Source organism: Coregonus clupeaformis, chromosome 24 (assembly GCF_020615455.1).
Source record: "Coregonus clupeaformis isolate EN_2021a chromosome 24, ASM2061545v1, whole genome shotgun sequence".
NCBI lineage: Eukaryota > Metazoa > Chordata > Actinopteri > Salmoniformes > Salmonidae > Coregonus > Coregonus clupeaformis.
In genome coordinates, this window is record NC_059215.1 from 49,672,507 (window position 1) to 49,690,929 (window position 18,423).

Sequence of the window (18,423 nt, forward strand, 5' to 3'; positions counted from 1 at the left end):
GTACATGGCTGCGCTTCAATCTGCTACAGTGTGATAGCTATGAGACCAAAACAGCAGAGAAGTTTAACCTCGCACTTAGTCTTAGCAGAAATCATATTGCTGTTCACTTCGTGTATCACTGACTCTACCTTAAACTAAGCCTTGGTTCTGTTCCAATACCCACACATTATCACACCACTTAGTCTTAGAATTAAACATTGCATGTATATTTAGCATGCATGGCCCTCGTTCCATTGCTTCACCATCCCAGTGGCTCTTGGAGAGAGAGTTCCCTAGCAATCAACCACTTGGGTCAATCAACAGTAACACTGAAACAGGAAATGACCTCGCTCCGCCTCAGAGTTGAACTGTGTTCAGTCATGGAGCCAAATTGTACTTGCACCAGTTGCCCAAATTGCACTATTTCCTATACTGTATATATTCCCTATATAGTGCACTACTTGTGCACTATAAAGGGCATGGGAGACCATTTGGGATGCTGCCCTAGACTCTAGCCTTGGGATGATGATTAATATGTCTGTCGTCTATAGCCATCTGTGGAGTAATATGACTGTCGTCTATAGCCATCTGTGGAGTAATATGACTGTCGTCTATAGCCATCTGTGGAGTAATATGACTGTCGTCTATAGCCATCTGTGGAGTAATATGACTGTCGTCTATAGCCATCTGTGGAGTAATATGACTGTCGTCTATAGCCATCTGTGGAGTAATATGACTGTCGTCTATAGCCATCTGTGGAGTAATATGACTGTCGTCTATAGCCATCTGTGGAGTAATATGACTGTCGTCTATAGCCATCTGTGGAGTAATATGACTGTCGTCTATAGCCATCTGTGGAGTACTTTATGTGTTCAGATTAGACTGGTGTGTGTTGATGGCGCTAGTAATTGAACAGGACCAGGGGGCTTCCTGTATGTGTGGGTGCGCCTGCCTGCCTGCCTGCCTGCCTGCACTTACACTGTTACTGTCATTAGGGGAGCAATCTGCCATGCAGAGACACCTTCTAATAGACTGCCATGTAGAGTGGCTGGAAGCCAACATGAGAGACAGAGAGACACCCTCTTCTCATAGACACACACTGCCATGTAGAGTGGCTGGAAGCCAACATGAGAGACAGAGAGCATGACTAGGTATCCCCCTTTCTTTTCATTTCTTTTCCTTTCCTTTCCAATGCTTTTTAACTGTAGTAGTACATGTACATGTAAGAAAAACCAAGATGGCTACCTAGACAGTTTTTTCCCCCTGATAGCTAGTAATAGCTAGTGATAGTGATCCAAAATGATCTATATAATCTAGGGCTGTCCCCGACAAAAAAAAAATATTGGTCTAAATTTTAAAACGTGTATTTTTTCCCTATACAGACACCCTATAATAAAATCAACTATATGTCGGCTACTGAGCTTGTCTGATGCTTTAAGCACACTGTGATTAAATAATTAAGACACACAAGAGGGAGCCAGAGATCCAGATAGCCTAACTAGCCGACTAGCCAGATAGCCTAACTAGCCGACTAGCCAGATAGCCTAACTAGCCGACTAGCCAGATAGCCTAACTAGCCGACTAGCCAGATAGCCTAACTAGCCGACTAGCCAGATAGCCTAACTAGCCGACTAGCCAGATAGCCTAACTAGCCGACTAGCCAGATAGCCTAACTAGCCGACTAGCCAGATAGCCTAACTAGCCGACTAGCCAGATAGCCTCAACTAGCGACTAGCCAGATAGCCTAACTCAGCCGACTCAGCCAGATAGCCTAACTAGCCGACTAGCCAGATAGCCTAACTAGCCGACTAGCCAGATAGCCTAACTAGCCGACTAGCCAGATAGCCTAACTAGCCGACTAGCCAGATAGCCTAACTAGCCGACTAGCCAGATAGCCTAAATCCCGACCCTCCTCCTCCTGCTGCTGCAGACCTTGGCAGATTCTGCCATTAAGCTAATAGGCTACACCAGGGGTAGGCAACCTTTTCCATTTGGCGTGCAAATGTATCTAAGTATTTCTACTGAGCTGCGTGCCAGTTATGATTTTCATATGCACATTTTCGTGGAACAGTCTAATTTAATTTATAATAAAGTCTTTGTATTTCAAAATCAGTATCATGTGGTTAATCAAAATTTTAAAAAAAGTAACTTCTATTGTCATTGCTAACTATGTAAAAATAGCCTACATAAAGCACAAAAATTAAAACATTGCAGCCTGGAGGTAGAAAATATTGTATTTTATGACGTTTCCACAGGATCAGAGCATGATATTGTTTTCCCCTTTCACGCCGAGTGGTTATTGAAAGAGCTGGAAAGATTTTTCAAATAGGCTACGTTGAGAAACTATTGTCATTCTCAATGGATGTAAAAACAGACTTTGTTTACTTGCTGCTTGAGGTGAAGAAAACTTTTCTTTGAGAAGGTCCACAGTGGTGGTAAGTTAAGACAATCAGAAATACTATCAGATCCCCAAATGTGCACATTTATAGGCCTACATTTGCACGCAGGCCAGGTAGCCTGGGCCTACTTCTATGCATAATCAGGTGCGCGTCCTTACTCAACATTGACAGGAGCGCTACAAACAAAAGACAATGAATAAATTGACAACTCGTAAGTGGAATGAAATAAACCAGATCGTGTTCCTCACAAGTGTAGCCTCGGTTGTGCGGTCCTCAAACAACGTGTCCACTCCGACAATGAGAACGATAAAATAATGTAATAATAATATATTGAATACATTAACAGAAATTACCGTAACCAAACAAACATTGTAGATTTGAAATTATGGGAATTAACGGTAAATGTACTACTGGGGATACTGGTGTGCCTCCGCAATGGATTAGTCCACTGAGACAGGCATGAATCAGACAGGTGTCTCGTGTGCCATAAAAATATGTATGTATATATATTTGCGACTGCTCGACTAAAAAAATCTCAGACGACCAACAGCCTATCGACCAAAACAATCGACCAGTTGACTAAATGGGGTCAGATCTAATATAATCGATTGACAACTTGTTCTACTCAGATGTGTCAGGAAGCAGGAAGTAGGAAGCAGGAAGTTTGGTATAGACGACTTAGCTACACGTTTTATATTTATACATTGTATACTTTTTAAACCTTTGTTTTAAGTGTTTTATTTCGGGACCATGGTGTTAGTGCTGTTCTTAACACACCGTGTTCGTCTGGATTTTACCGTCTCCTGGAGCTAACATTAGCAGGCTAGCCCTGGCTAGCTCTGACTAGCTAGGTTACTTGGCTGTCACCGGTAAAGCTTGTCTCACATCACGGTTGGCTCTTGTAGCCGGGACAGCTGTTTCTGACCTGAGTATAAGCATGTCAGACTCCTCTGTTTTGCAGTCGGATCCGGAGATGCACCAGTGGAGGCTGCTGAGGGGAGAACGGCTCATAATAATGGCCGGAACGGAGCAAATGGAATGGCATCAAACACTATTTATTTTTCGTCCAGTGTAAATATCCCGTTTCTTGTTTTTTTTGTCTATATTTCTAAATTTTTTACTTTCACTCTTTAACTAAATATACTCTCCTGCAACCCGCCTCACCCAACGTGGAAAGGATTCTATTATTTCTTTATAACTTTCATCAAGAACCGTAAGCTGAAACGTGTGTAGCCGTAATCTGAATTGGCTACCTGCTATTAGTTACCGTTAGCGTCTCCACCACTGTCCGTGGCCTACACTATCCACCAGCCAGCTCTAGCTAGCCTGGACAATTCGTCGGCCAGTCTGCACAGCGTGCTATCGACCCAGCGTGCTATCGACCCATAGCTTATTGGACTTTCTGCCGGAATCACTGGACCCTAGCGCCGGATCATCACAACCAGCTAGCTAGCTGCAACTAAATGGCTACGTGTTATTAGTCACTGTTAGCGTCTTCATCTTTGTCCGTGGCCTACACTATCCACCAGCCAGCTCTAGCTAGCCTGGACAATTCGTCGGCCAGTCTGCACAGCGTGCTATCGACCCAGCGTGCTATCGACCCATAGCTTATTGGACTTTCTGCCGGAATCACTGGACCCTAGCGCCGGATCATCACAACCAGCTAGCTAGCTGCAACCTGTTGCTGGCTGATACCATTGCCATATAGCAAGCACCAGTTAGCCTTGAGCTAGCCTGCTAGCTCCCTGCTAGCTGTGCTGAAGCACCAATTTGAACTGCTCTCGGACTCACATATTGCTGTTCACTGGACCTTATGATCACTCAGCTGCACAGCTGATGCCTGCTGGACTGTTCCTTTACACGGTACTCTGTCCTGTTTTTTCTGTTTAGTCTTAGCCCAAACGTTATCGCTATTTCCAGTTGTGTCTTAGCTCTCTCTAATAACACGTGACTGCTTTATGCCTCTCTCCTATGTCAATTATGCCTTGCCTATTGCTGTTTGGGTTAGTTCTTATTATACAATTTCAATGTAGAACCCCTAGTCCCTCTCAAACTGTCTCATATAGTTCCTTTGTTCCCCCCATACACGCGAGACCGGCTCAATCGATGCCTCCAATGATGCTATCTCTTTCATTGTTACCCAACACTTAGGATTACCTGAACTGTACTCATATCCTTCCATATCCTTTTCTGTACATAATGCCCTGAATCTTTTCTACAACGCCCGGAGAACTGCCCCCTTTATTCTATGTACCCAACGCACTAGAAGACCAGTTCTTAAAGCCTTTAGTCGTATCCTTATTCTACTCCTCCTCTGTTCCTCTGGTGATGTAGAGGCTAACCCAGGCCCTGCAGCCCCCAGTATCACTCCTACTCCCCAGGAGCTATCATTTATTGACTTCTGTAACCGTAAAAGTCTTGGTTTTCTGCACATAAATATCAGAAGCCTCCTTCCTAAGTTTGAGTTATTCACTGCGTTAGCACACTCCGCCAACCCTGATGTTCTAGCAGTGTCTGAATCCTGGCTTAGGAAGGCCACCAAAAAATTCTGAAATTTCCATCCCCAACTATAACATTTTCCGTCTAGATAGAACTGCCAAAGGGGGTGGAGTTGCAATCTACTGTAGAGATAGCCTGCAGAGCTCTATCATACTATCCAGGTCTGTGCCCAAACAGTTTGAGCTTTTAGTTCTAAAAATCCACCTTTCCAGAAATAAATCTCTCACTGTTGCCGCTTGCTACAGACCCCCTCAGCCCCCAGCTGTGCCCTGGACACCATATGTGAACTGATTGCCCCCATCTATCCTCAGAGTTCGTACTGCTTGGTGACCTAAATTGGGATATGCTTAATACCCCAGCCATCCTACAATCCAAGCTAGATGCCCTCAACCTCACGCAAATTATCAACGAACCTACCAGGTACAACCCTAAATCCGTAAACATGGGTACCCTCATAGATATCATCCTGACTAACTTACCCTCTAAATACACCTCCGCTGTCTTCAACCAGGATCTCAGCGATCACTGCCTTATTGCCTGCGTCCGTAACGGGTCCGCGGTCAAACGACCACCCTCATCACTGTCAAACGCTCCCCAAAAACACTTCAGCGAGCAGGCCTTCCTAATTGACCTGGCCCAGGTATCCTGGATGGATATAGATCTCATTCCGTCAGTAGAGGATGCCTGGTTGTTCTTTAAAAGTAATTTCCTCTCAATCTTAAATAGACATGCCCCATTCAAAAAATACAGAACTAAGAACAGATACAGCCCCTGGTTCTCCTCAGACTTGACTGCCCTTGACCAGCACAAAAACATCCTGTGGCGTACTGCATTAGCATCAAATAGCCCCCGTGATATGCAACTTTTCAGGGAAGTTAGGAACCAATATACACAAGCAGTTAGGAAAGCAAAGGCTAACTTTTTCAAACAGAAATTTGCATCCTGTAGCACTAACTCCAAAAAGTTTTGGGACACTGTAAAGTCCATGGAAAATAAGAGCACTTCCTCCCAGCTGCCCACTGCACTGAGGCTAGGAAACACTATCACCACCGATAAATCTACAATAATCGAGAATTTCAACAAGCATTTTGCTACGGCTGGCCATGCTTTCCACCTGGCTACCACTACCCCGGCCACCAGCTCTGCACCCTCCGCTGCAACTTGCCCATGCCCCCCGCTTCTCCTTCACACAAATCCAGACAGCTGATGTTCTAAAAGAGCTGCAAAATCTGGACCCCTACAAATCATCTGGACTAGACAATCTGGACCCTTTCTTTCTAAAACTAGCCGCCGAAATTGTCGCAACCCCTATTACTAGCCTGTTCAACCTCTCTTTCGTAACGTCTGAGATCCCCAGAGATTGGAAAGCTGCCGCGGTCATCCCCCTCTTCAAAGGGGGGTGACACTCTAGATCCAAACTGTTACAGACCCATATCCATCCTGCCCTGCCTTTCAAAAAGTTTTTGAAAGCCAAGTCAACAAACAGATCACCAACCATTTCGAATCCCACCGTACCTTCTCTGCTATGCAATCCGGTTTCGAGCTGGTCATGGGTGCACTTCAGCCACGCTCAAGGTCCTAAATGATATTATAACCGCGATCGATAATAGACAGTACTGTGCAGCCGTTTTCATTGACCTGGCCAAGGCTTTCGACTCTGTCAACCACCGCATTCTTATTGGCAGACTAAATAGCCTTGGTTTCTCAAATGACTGCCTCGCCTGGTTCACCAACTACTTCTCAGATAGAGTTCAATGTGTCAAATCGGAGGGCCTGTTGTCTGGACCTATGGCAGTCTCTATGGGGGGTGCCACAGGGTTCAATTCTTGGGCCAACTCTTTTCTCTGTGTATATCAATGACGTCGCTCTTGCTGCTGGTGACTCTCAGATCCACCTCTCACGCAGACGACACCATTTTGTATACATCTGGCCCTTCATTGGACACTGTGTTAACAAACCTCCAAACGAGCTTCAATTCCATACAACACTCCTTCAGTAGCCTCCAACTGCTCTTAAACACTAGTAAAACAAAATGCATGCTCTTCAACCGAACGCTGCTTGCACCCGCCCACCCGACTAGAATCACTACTCTAGACGGGTCTGACCTAGAGTACGTGGACAACTACAAATATCTAGGTGTCTGGTTAGACTGTAAACTCTCCTTCCAGACTCACATTAAGAATCTCCAATCCAAAGTTAAATCTAGAATCGGTTTCCTATTTCGCAACAAAGCCTCCTTCACTCATGCTGCCAAACATGCCCTTGTAAAACTGACTATCCTACCGATCCTTGACTTCGGCGATGTCATTTACAAAATAGCCTCCAACACTCTACTCAGCAAATTGGATGTTGTCTATCACAGTGCCATCCGTTTTGTCTCCAAAGCCCCATATAATACCCACCACTGTGACCTGTACGCTCTTGTTGGCTGGTCCTCACTACATATTCGTCGCCAAACCCACTGGCTCCAGGCCATCTATAAATCACTGCTAGGCAAATCCCCGCCTTATCTTAGCTCATTGGTCACCATAGCAACACCCACCCGTAGTCTGCGCTCCAGCGGGTATATCTCACTGGTCATCCCCAAAGCCAACACCTCCTTTGGCCGCAATTCCTTCCAGTTCTCTGCTGCCAATGACTGGAACAAACTGCAAAAATCTCTGAAGCTGGAGACGCTTATCTCCCCTCACTAACTTTAGGCATCAGTTGTCAGAGCACCTTACCGATCACTGCACCTGTACACAGCCCATCTGAAATTAGCCCGCCCAACTACCTCATCCCTATATTGTTATTTATTTTGCTCATCTGTACCCCAGTATCTCTATTTGCACATCATCTCTTGCACATCATTCCAGTGTTAATACTAAATTGTAATTATTTTGCACTATAGCCTATTTTATTGCCTTACCTCCATAACTTGCTAAATTTGCACACTGTATATTAATTGTATTTCTGTTGTATTTTTTTGATTTTTGTTTTGTTTTACCCCATATGTAACTCTGTGTTGTTGTTTTTATCGCACTGCTATGCTTTATCTTGGCCAGGTCGCAGTTGTAAATGAGAACTTGTTCTCAACTGGTTTACCTGGTTAAATAAAGGTGAAATAAAAAAAAATAAATAAAAAACCTGGAGACCATGTGTTTGATGTATTTGATACCATTCCACTGATTCCGCTCCAGTCATTACCACAAGCCCGTTCTCCCCAATTAAGGTGCCACCAACCTCCTGGGATGTACACTTGTGATAAATGCAAACAGCGGCATGCCTCAAAGGAGCGGATCATTGAGCTACTAGAGGAGAATAGGTTCCTAGGAGAGCGTCTCGCTCTGGCTGGACACTTCAAGACTGCATGCTGTTTTTGATGCGTCAATTCTAAATGGCCCGAGAGGAAAATCCAGGATGCTCTATGAGATTGGGTTCCTCTGCAGTAACTACTGAGGATACTACCTTGGATCACTTTCCCGTATTAACACATCCCACCAACGAGAACCGGAGATCTACTGCGTTTTGCTCTACACCATCGGAAGCAAAGGGGGATGGAGTTATAAGTAGGAGAGGAGAATCATTCCTGCGGCTCTCTAACTGTTTTACGGTTCTAAGCCCCCCTGACTTCACCGAGCAGCCCCCCAAGACCACGTCCCACACGTCCCAAAGCATTAATCTAAAATAATTCATAGATTTTAAACAAAAAAAAAACACTTTCTGTTTGTAATAGATGGACAAGATTAATATGAGATGAAAGGCGAGTTCCTAACGAGTTTAGGAAGCTAAGCTAGAGCTCTGTGAGACGTTCACAGCGATGGTTGTAGACATTTTAATCAAGAGAGACATTTAGAAAATATGCAAATTTTCTCTAACACTAAACATACAAATATGTATTTTACAGTTACAAGGAAGGTGAAATCTTATAGTTAGTCATTTTATAATTAGATTTACTATATTTAGAAAGCATATACGTCATTTCAAGCCTTATTCATACAGCTTTGTTGAATAGGAAATACATAATATAAAATATTTCATATTTGTATCATATTTGTACTGTGTACTTAAGCTTGTGTCCTCAAAGTAACTACACTACCAATTTATAACTATTTTGACCAGAAAGGTAAGATTTTAACCTTTCTTGGTGTATGCAGCATTACTATTTATTGTTTATGGCCCTCTCATGATAAATAATTACTTTTGGGGATTACGTAGATTACATTTTTGATTACATTTAGTTACATTTAACTGGTTTAATGGCTACCGGCAAGTGGACTATCTTTTCTGGCCCTATTCCTACACACGGTGGTGAAGTTGATTGTTTCTCCTGGCTATTTTTGTTGGACTCTTGGATGAAGTTGAATCTCTGCCCCGAAAGAGCGTTGGATTTTATTGACAATTTGGATTTATTTTGGGAACATCCTCAGTTCATTTCAGATGGTTTGCACTCGAACAGGAGAGGAGCTAGGATGCTGAGTGTTAGTATTGAAGAGGTACTACAAAAAATGATGGTATATCAGTCCTTGCCCACAACAGGTAACCCTTATTGACTTGTCTTAATCCACATCCTTGTTCGAGGCATATGCATAATGGTTCAATTCTAGGCAATCTTGTATCTATTCCAATTCAAGCCAACACAATGGTATAGTATTTTCTAATAGGGTTACCTGCTGAACATGGCATGTTCGTATTAGAGACTCTGTCTGATCTGAAATCCCGCAGCTGTACTGATTCATAATCCAGGTAGAATCAGGAATTCCCCAGGGCAGATGTCTAGGCCCATTACTTTTTTCAATCTTTACTAAGGACATGCCACTGGCTTTGAGTAAAGCCAGAGTGTTTATGTACGCGGATGACTCAACACTATACATGTCAGCTATTGCAGCGACTGAAATGACTGCAACAATTAACAAAGAGTTGTAGTTAGTTTCAGAGTGGGTGGTAAGGAATAAGTTAGTCCTAAATATTTCTAAAACTAAAAGCATTGTATTTGGGACAAATCATTCACTAAACCCTAAACCTCATCTAAATCTTGTAATAAATAATGTGGAAATTGAGCAAGTTGAGGTGACTAAACTGTAAACTGGACTGCAAACTGTCATGGTCAAAACATATTGATACAACAGTAGCTAAAATGGGGAGAAATATGTCCATAATAAAGTGCTGCTCTACCTTCTTAACAGGATAATCAACAAGGCAGGTCCTACAGGCCCTAGTTTTATCACACCTGGGCTACTGTTCAGTCGTATGGTCAGGTGCCACACAAAATGACTTAGGAAAATTGCAATTGGGTGGCCCTTGGATGAACACAGAGAGCTAATATTAATAATATGCATGTCGATCTCTCCTGGCTCAAAGTGGAGGAGAGATTGACTTCAACAATACTTGTGTTTATGAGAGGTGTTGACATTTTGGTTGCACCGAGCTGTCTGTTTGAGCTACTGGCGCACAGCTCGGTCACCCCATGCATACCCCACAAGACATGCCACCAGAGGTCTCTTCACAGTCCCCAAGTCCAGAACAGACTATGGGAGGCGCACAGTACTACATAGAGCCATGACTACATGGAACTCTTATTCCACATCAAGTAACTGATACAAAAAACACCTTATGGAACAGCGGGGACTGTGAAGCAACACAAACATAGGCGCAGACACATGCATAAACACACACGATAACATACGCACTATACACACACGTACACATGGATTTTTGTACTGTAGATATGTGGTAGTGGTGGAGTAGGGGCCTGAGGGCACATAGTGTGTTGGGAATGTATTGTAATGTTTTTAAATTTGTATGAACTGCCTTAATTTTGCTGTTTTTAGATCTGACAGAGTTGGCAGAGGAGCGGGTGTCGCCATATACATAAATAGCAACTGAAATGTTTCTGTATCCATTACCACCTCTGTCCCTAAGCTATTTGAATGTCTAGTCCTAAATGTGTGCATTGGTAATAATGCCCATCTGACGCTAGTGGGAATTTATCATCATCCCTCGGCCTCCATATGTGCTCTTAGCAACTTGTCTGATCTAACTACGCTAAATCTGAATTATTAATAGTGGGGGATCTTTTATTTTAAAAAATATAGGGGGTAGATCAGCTTTAATATTTCAGATAGATTGTGGCTTCTATCAATGTAATTGTCTGCATCATTTCCAATCCCCCATATACAGTGGGGAGAACAAGTATTTGATACACTGCCGATTTTGCAGGTTTTCCTACTTACAAATCATGTAGAGGTCTGTAATTTTTATCATAGGTACACTTCAACTGTGAGAGACGCAATCTAAAACAAAAATCCAGAAAATCACATTGTATTATTTTTAAGTAATTAATTTGCATTTTATTGCATGACATAAGTATTTGATCACCTACCAACCAGTAAGAATTCCGTCTCTCACAGACCTGTTAGTTTTTTCTTTAAGAAGCCCTCCTGTTCTCCACTCATTACCTGTATTAACTGCACCTGTCCACACACTCAAACAGACTCCAACCTCTCCACAATGGCCAAGACCAGAGAGCTGTGTAAGGACATCAGGGATAAAATTGTAGACCTGCACAAGGCTGGGATGGGCTACAGGACAATAGGCAAGCAACTTGGTGAGAAGGCAACAACTGTTGGCACAATTATTAGAAAATGGAAGAAGTTCAAGATGACAGTCAATCACCCTCGGTCTGGGGCTCCATGCAAGATCTCACCTCGTGGGGCATCAATGATCATGAGGAAGGTGAGGGATCAGCCCAGAACTACACGGCAGGACCTGGTCAATGACCTGAAGAGAGCTGGGACCACAGTCTCAAAGAAAACCATTAGTAACACACTACGCCGTCATGGATTAAAATCCTGCAGCGCACGCAAGGTCCCCCTGCTCAAGCCAGCGCATGTTCAGGCCTGTCTGAAATTTGCCAATGACCATCTGGATGATCCAGAGGAGGAATGGGAGAAGGTCATGTGGTCTGATGAGACAAAAATATAGCTTTTTGGTCTAAACTCCACTCACCGTGTTTGGAGGAAGGAGAAGGATGAGTACAACCCCAAGAACACCATACGAACCGTGAAGCATGGAGGTGGAAACATCATTCTTTGGGGATGCTTTTCTGCAAAGGGGACAGGACGACTGCACCGTATTGAGGGGAGGATGGATGGGGCCATGTATCGCGAGATCTTGGCCAACAACCTCCTTCCCTCAGTAAGAGCATTGAAGATGGGCTGGGTCTTCCAGCATGACAACGACCCGAAACACACAGCCAGGGCAACTAAGGAGTGGCTCCGTAAGAAGCATCTCAAGGTCCTGGAGTGGCCTAGCCAGTCTCCAGACCTGAACCCAATATAAAATCTTTGGAGGGAGCTGAAAGTCCGTATTGCCCAGCGACAGCCCCGAAACCTGATGGATCTGGGGAAGGTGTGTATGGAGGAGTGGGCCAAAATCCCTGCTGCAGTGTGTACAAACCTGGTGAAGACCTACAGGAAACGTATGATCTCTGTAATTGCAAACAAAGGTTTCTGTACCAAATATTAAGTTCTGCTTTTCTGATGTATCAAAAACTTATGTCATGCAATAAAATGCAAATGAATTACTTAAAAATCATACAATGTGATTTTCTGGATTTTTGTTTTATATTCCGTCTCTCACAGTTGAAGTGTAACTATGATAAAAATTACAGACCTCTACATGCTTTGTAAGTAGGAAAACCTGCAAAATCGGCAGTGTATCAAATACTTGTTCTCCCCACTGTATATCTTTTAAATATATTGTCAAGTTATGCGTGATTTTTGGCTGACCACAGCTCTGCCCAAACTTGAAAACGGCTTTATCCTTGATGAACGCAAAGGACAACTCAAAACTGTTCACTTTATGATTTTTTATTGTCATAAAGGTGGAACAGAATAGGTTGATAACCTTCAAAACACACAAACAAAACCCATGGATTAGTTACAAATAACTCTCAATTCCACTTTCTCAAAAATAAGCATAAACTAATGTTACTGAATCCTCAACCTAACCAAACAATCATTTCATCATTTAGATTAACCTAGGATCATTGCAAGTTAATAATTAAATATCAATATCATAATTAAACATTTAACAATACACATGATTATAGTAACGTTACTGTCAAGTACTACGTTCACATAATGAAGTCTTACTATTTAATTTAATTAATAATTGTATTGTATGTTACAACCAAACAAAAGGGCATATAGAAGCATGAATTCACAACACATTCTGTCCTACCAGTTGCGTCTTTGGATGATCAGGAGCTGTGGTCATTGGTATCTCTTCTCAGGAATGAGTGAGAGCCAAGTAAGCTTTTACCAAACATTTCGATGCCATGCACATGCACTGCTTGTGGGTGCGCACGTTAATATGGTCCCCAGAGCACTTCCTGGTGGTTGGTTTCAACAGCTCCGGTTGCATGGTTGCCCCTGCAGGTTGGGGAGTGCTTTGAGCACCCTGGGTGGATTTAGGCTTGTAGCTTGTAGTCAGGAATTGACACAACACCTCCCACTTGACCTCCTGGTTCTTCAACCCAAGGGAGGTCACACAGAACTGTGATGTGTTGGATTCAGTTACTCTATTTTTGATCCTGTTGCTGCTGCTCTTCAACTGGAAGCAAGACAACTATCCGTCTGACATCCCTGTGAAGAACTGTTGCTGGTATCTTGATTGAATGTTTTTCCATCTTTTTAGTGGGCTTCACAGTTGTGACTGGGTAGCTGGGGAAGGATCGGAGATATACATCCCTCACAATTCCCTTCTTGTCAGTGTTAACGTCAATAACTCTGGCAAGCCTGTACTGCAGTTTTTTCTTCATTAAAGATTTGGAATCTTCCTCCACAGAGCAAGAGTCCAGTGTTTTCCCTCTTTGACCACAGCAAGCCTGCTGAGTGTGGTGTCTGGCCAGGTTACATCCTTTTGGGCTGCAAGGAAGAGATCCCCTGAGTGCATCTTCACACTCCATGATGGTAAGTGTAGCTTTCTTGATTCTGGACTTGATCTCAAGAGCTGAAGGAATTTCCTTTTCTTTGGCTTGCTTGTGGTGGTGGTCTTGGCTAGCATTTCTTTCCACCTTGTGGCAGCTCTCCACACCCAGGCAATGACTCTTGTCAACCTGGTTAAACTGCTGAACTTGCTGATGTTAAGGATATTCCCTACTGAATAACCAGAAGGTGGTCTTTGGACTTGGATTTGGTGCCCTCTTCCATTAGGGCTGCTTTGCAGGTCTTTACCTTTGTCAGAGGTTGGAGATATTGGTATACGTGGAGCATGTTGGATTTTTCCCCCCCCCTGCGCTCGGGTCAGTGCTGCTGTAAAACATTTCCTTTGGAGCTTGTTTATGCCTTCTTTGGCATCTGCAGCGACTTCTTTGGCTGATTTTGTCGGCCAATCCTCTACAGGTCGTTTCAGAAACTCTGGGCCGTTCTGCCACACAGAGTTCTCTTTGAGGTCCTCTGGGGTTGCTCCTCTTGTCATGAGGTCAGCAATGTTTTGCTCACCTGGAATCCATCTCCAGTCCTCAACTGATGTGGACTTCTGGATCTCTCCCACTCTGTTTGCAAAAAGGTCTGGTACCCATAACTGTCCCTTTGGATTGCACCCAGCACAGTTTGACTATCTACCAGATGGATCCAACGTCCTACTTGCATCCGACTGTGCTTTTCAATGTATTTCCTGAGTCTTGCAGCGAACACAGCACCACAGACTTCAGCCTTCACTGGTTCTCCCTTTTGGTCAAGTGGTGTAAGCTTGGCTTTGGACTCAACAAGACGGACCAGGATGCCTTTCTCGGTCTCCCACCTGAAGAATGCCACTGCTCCATAACTCTGGTCGCTCCCATCTGAGAATGTTATTCCCCAGGGTTCTCCAATCCCTTTGACTGGAGTCAGGCTTCTATGGAAGGTAATTTGGTTGAGGTGTCTGTATTCCTCAAACAGGCGGATTGCTTCTCCTCTAAGTTTCTCAGACAGAGGTGTGTCCCATGTGTCTCTTGTTAGAGCTTTGCCTCCAGTTTCTTGGAATGCTTTTCTGACTAAAATGGCTCCTTTCTGTTTGGCAGGTGTTGCAAGGCCTATTGGGTCATACAAACTAGCTACTTGGCTAAGCAGTTGCCTTCTGGTCAGTGGGTTTGGAGTTTTCATTCTCACTTCCTCTCCAACGAGATCTTGACTGATCCTCATCTTCTTTTGTCTCTTTGAGAAGTTTATCGAGGTCATGAGGTACAGTTTGTCTGATTCGACTAAATAACCAACTCCAAGGGCTCTGTTGTCTCCTTCTCTCACTTGGTTGGGGAGGATGAAGACTTCATCTGATGATGTTGGATGTTCTGATGTAGATGTTTGCCTCCCACTTTGGCCTGATCGGACCCACGGCTTGAGGAAGAATCCACCTGCCTTTAGGATTTCTTCGACTTTTTGGTGGTTCCGTCTAGCTTTTCCAGGTCATTATGGGATGTCAGGGATGTCATCTACGTAGGAATCCTCTTCAAGGACCCTCCGTTCCTCTTTCAGATGTGTGAACATGGGCAACTTCGCTGTTTCTCTCATGGCTAGTTGTGCGATACACCCTGCTGGTCAATCGCCCATGTTGACCCTGGTGATGGCATATTCCTCAATGTCCCCATCATCACCGTCTCTCCAGAGGAATCTATGGAGGTGCATCTCCAGGTCTTCGAGCCACACAGAATTGTACATCTTTTTGATGTCGCCGAGAGCAGCATGGATTCCTCTCCTGAACCTTAGCAGTACCGCTCGAATAGGATTAAGTACATCAGGCCCTTTCAGAAGAAGGTCATTCATGCTGCTTCCTCTAAACCTCTGGCTGCTGTTCCATACCAGTCGGACAGGTGTAGTTATAGAGTGTGGGTTTGGTGCTATCAAGTGACTGACGTACCATACTGGACCTTTCCAGTCGGCAATGGTCTTTCTAGTGAGTTTCTTTGCTGCCTTCCTTTCCACCATCTCATGAACCTGAGTTGTGTATGCTGCACGCCAATCTGGTTCTCTCTTGAGTTGTTTCTCCGTCCTCAGAAACGTGGCTTCCACTGCGCTTCTGTTGTTGGGCAGGGAACTTGGATCTTCAATCCAAGGGTATTTTGTGTCCCAGTGAGGCTCCTGACTATGCACATCTGACTCACGTAACTGAGACCTTGCCTGATTATCTCAAGCTCTCTTTCTTCACTAAGAGTCATGTCTTTGCCTCCTGGTTGACAGTTACCACAACGACATCCTCCACACATGGGTTCACAGGCCGCACCAATGCTGTCCCACTTCCACCAGTCCAAGAACTCTTTGCCAATCACAGTGGTTTTAGTTTCAGCTCTAGATTCTTGCATCTCAGCAATTTCTTGATACTTTACTGCTGTGATTCTCATAGATCGTGCAAAATGAGTTTCAGAATTGTGCAGGGCCATGTCCACTACTTCACAGAGGTCTGGATGTGCTCCTCCAACGGTCTTTCCTAAAGGGCTCTCCCACAGGACAAGATCTCCTACTACCTTTACTCTCTGTGGAGCAAGTCTTCCTTCACGGTGGCTTATGAGAAGCTCAACATGTTCTGGTCTGTGAAGGTCTTCCAGGTTGGTATCGGGAAGAACTTCTTGAGGTGTTGTGCTTTGATTGCTCTGTGAACTTTTGCAATTTCATCCAACCCATAACAGATCAGCTCATGAGCTTTCTCCGTGCCTCTTGGTGTCTTGACTCTCACCTTGAGTAAGTATCTTTTGGTCTTCACCTTCATGGCCATGCCTCCAACTCCATGGACGACTAGTGTGATCCTTTCACTTCGAAGCTTCAGTCTCCTGGCGGCTGTGTGAGTGATGTAGTTGGTGTCTGATGCTAAGTCAATGAGAGTTCCAATTTTCTGCCCTGCGTTAGTAGTTACTTCGAGAAGCATAAGAATAACTGGTAATTCACGTGTGCTTGAGTCCATTACCCCAGGAAGGCTTCCTCCAGTGCAGTGTGATTTTGCCATGTTGGTGAAAGCATTCCTGAATTTTTCTGCCATGTTCGGGGTGAGCTCACGTATTAATCTCTCTTGCTCCTCTGTGAATGTTTGCCTCCTGGTGCTGGGTTTTTCCACCTTCACGTATTCTTTCCTCTTAGCCCCTCCTTTAAGGCAGAGAAAGAAATGGTGATCCGAGGAGCTTCCTCTTTTGCAGTCTCTGTTTCTGCAAAGGTAAGTGTCCGTACATTCCTCATCCTCTCCATGACATCTGAGGCATCTTCTGCATGCTCCCAGTCTTTCGACAGCATTCAGCTTCTCACTAGGCTTTAGTTCTTTGAACTGCTTACAAAAGAAAATCTTCTCACGGTGCTTTTCATCTCCACACACAACGCATCCTCCCTTTCTCGTGGACCTTGTGGAAGCATACCGCTTCTCCGGGTACGTAGCTTTCTTTTCAGGGTTTTCACTTACACCCAACTGGTCTAGTTTCTCCAGTATGTCCTCTTGTGTCTTTAAAAAATCTTAGAAGGCTGTCGAAGTGATTGTCAGGTGTGACCCCATTTCTTGGGTTGACCATGAATGTCAGCCAGTCCCTCTTCATGTTATCCGGCAGCTTGCTCTCTATGGATCTGATGACAAGGGGATTCTTTATGGCTCCACTGCTTTGAGCTCCGTGAGGTCATTCAGGGCCTTTTCCACAGCTTGAATCAGGTCAATAACCTTCCTTGGTTGGTGTGACTTTAAAGGAGGGATCCTCTCCAGGTCCTCAATTATCTCCAAAGCAATGGTTGGCTTGTTTCCATACCGGTTTTGGAGTACTCTAAACATGTCTTCAGCACTGTTATATGATGACAGGCGCAGGTCTCTACATATCCTCTCGTCCACACTGTCAAGAAGTTGAAACTTCTTCACCTCCACTGAACCAGTCGGCTCTCCCTGCTTTTGCAGGCTCTCCCAGTCTTTCCTCCATCTGTGGAAATTCCTCCTAAGCCCAGTGAATTTAGGTAGACTGGTTGGTTTTATTCTCACCACTGGTTGTGGGACTGCTCTTGGTTGAAGCTCTGTAGGTCTTCTGTCCTCTTCTGCAATTCTCTGTGCGATGAGGAATTCTGTTCTTTTGGCCTCGAGGTTACTGCCGAATATTCTCAGATCTTTTACTCTGCCTTTCAGATCTGCAGTCTCATCGTGTGGGACCCATTTTTCCCAGTCTTTCAGGCTTTCACTTGCATCATGGATTAGCTTCCTCGCTCTTTCCAGCTGTAGTTCATAGCCGTCCCTGTTAATAGCAGTGACGGGGGTTTCTTTGGCTCTGTCACAGGCTTTCTCCGCTTCTTGGATTGCAAAGTCTACCTCCTCTTTACCGTATCTTGGCCAGAGGTTGAATTGGACTGCCTCTCGGATTTCCTCCAATTTCATGTCGCACTCTTCAATCGTCCTTTCAAGATCAGCATGCTGGTCCTTGTCGAGCTTGACCTCTTCATCTCCCTTAGTTCCCGCTTCAGCCAGTAGGCCAGCCGCGTAGTCATCATTTGAATCACCGACACTTCTAGCCAGGGAACTGAGCTTGCTGAACTCCTCTTGTAGTTCATGCTTAATCATACCAGCTGCAGCTTTA

The 18,423-nt window shown here is 44.3% G+C and overlaps 1 protein-coding gene across 2 annotated transcripts in view; it reads left to right on the forward strand.

The window, feature by feature from the left end:
- LOC121537348 (copine-5-like) overlaps nucleotides 1-18,423 on the forward strand; it is a 199,091-nt gene that overhangs the window by 45,406 nt on the left and 135,262 nt on the right. The window lies entirely within an intron of this gene.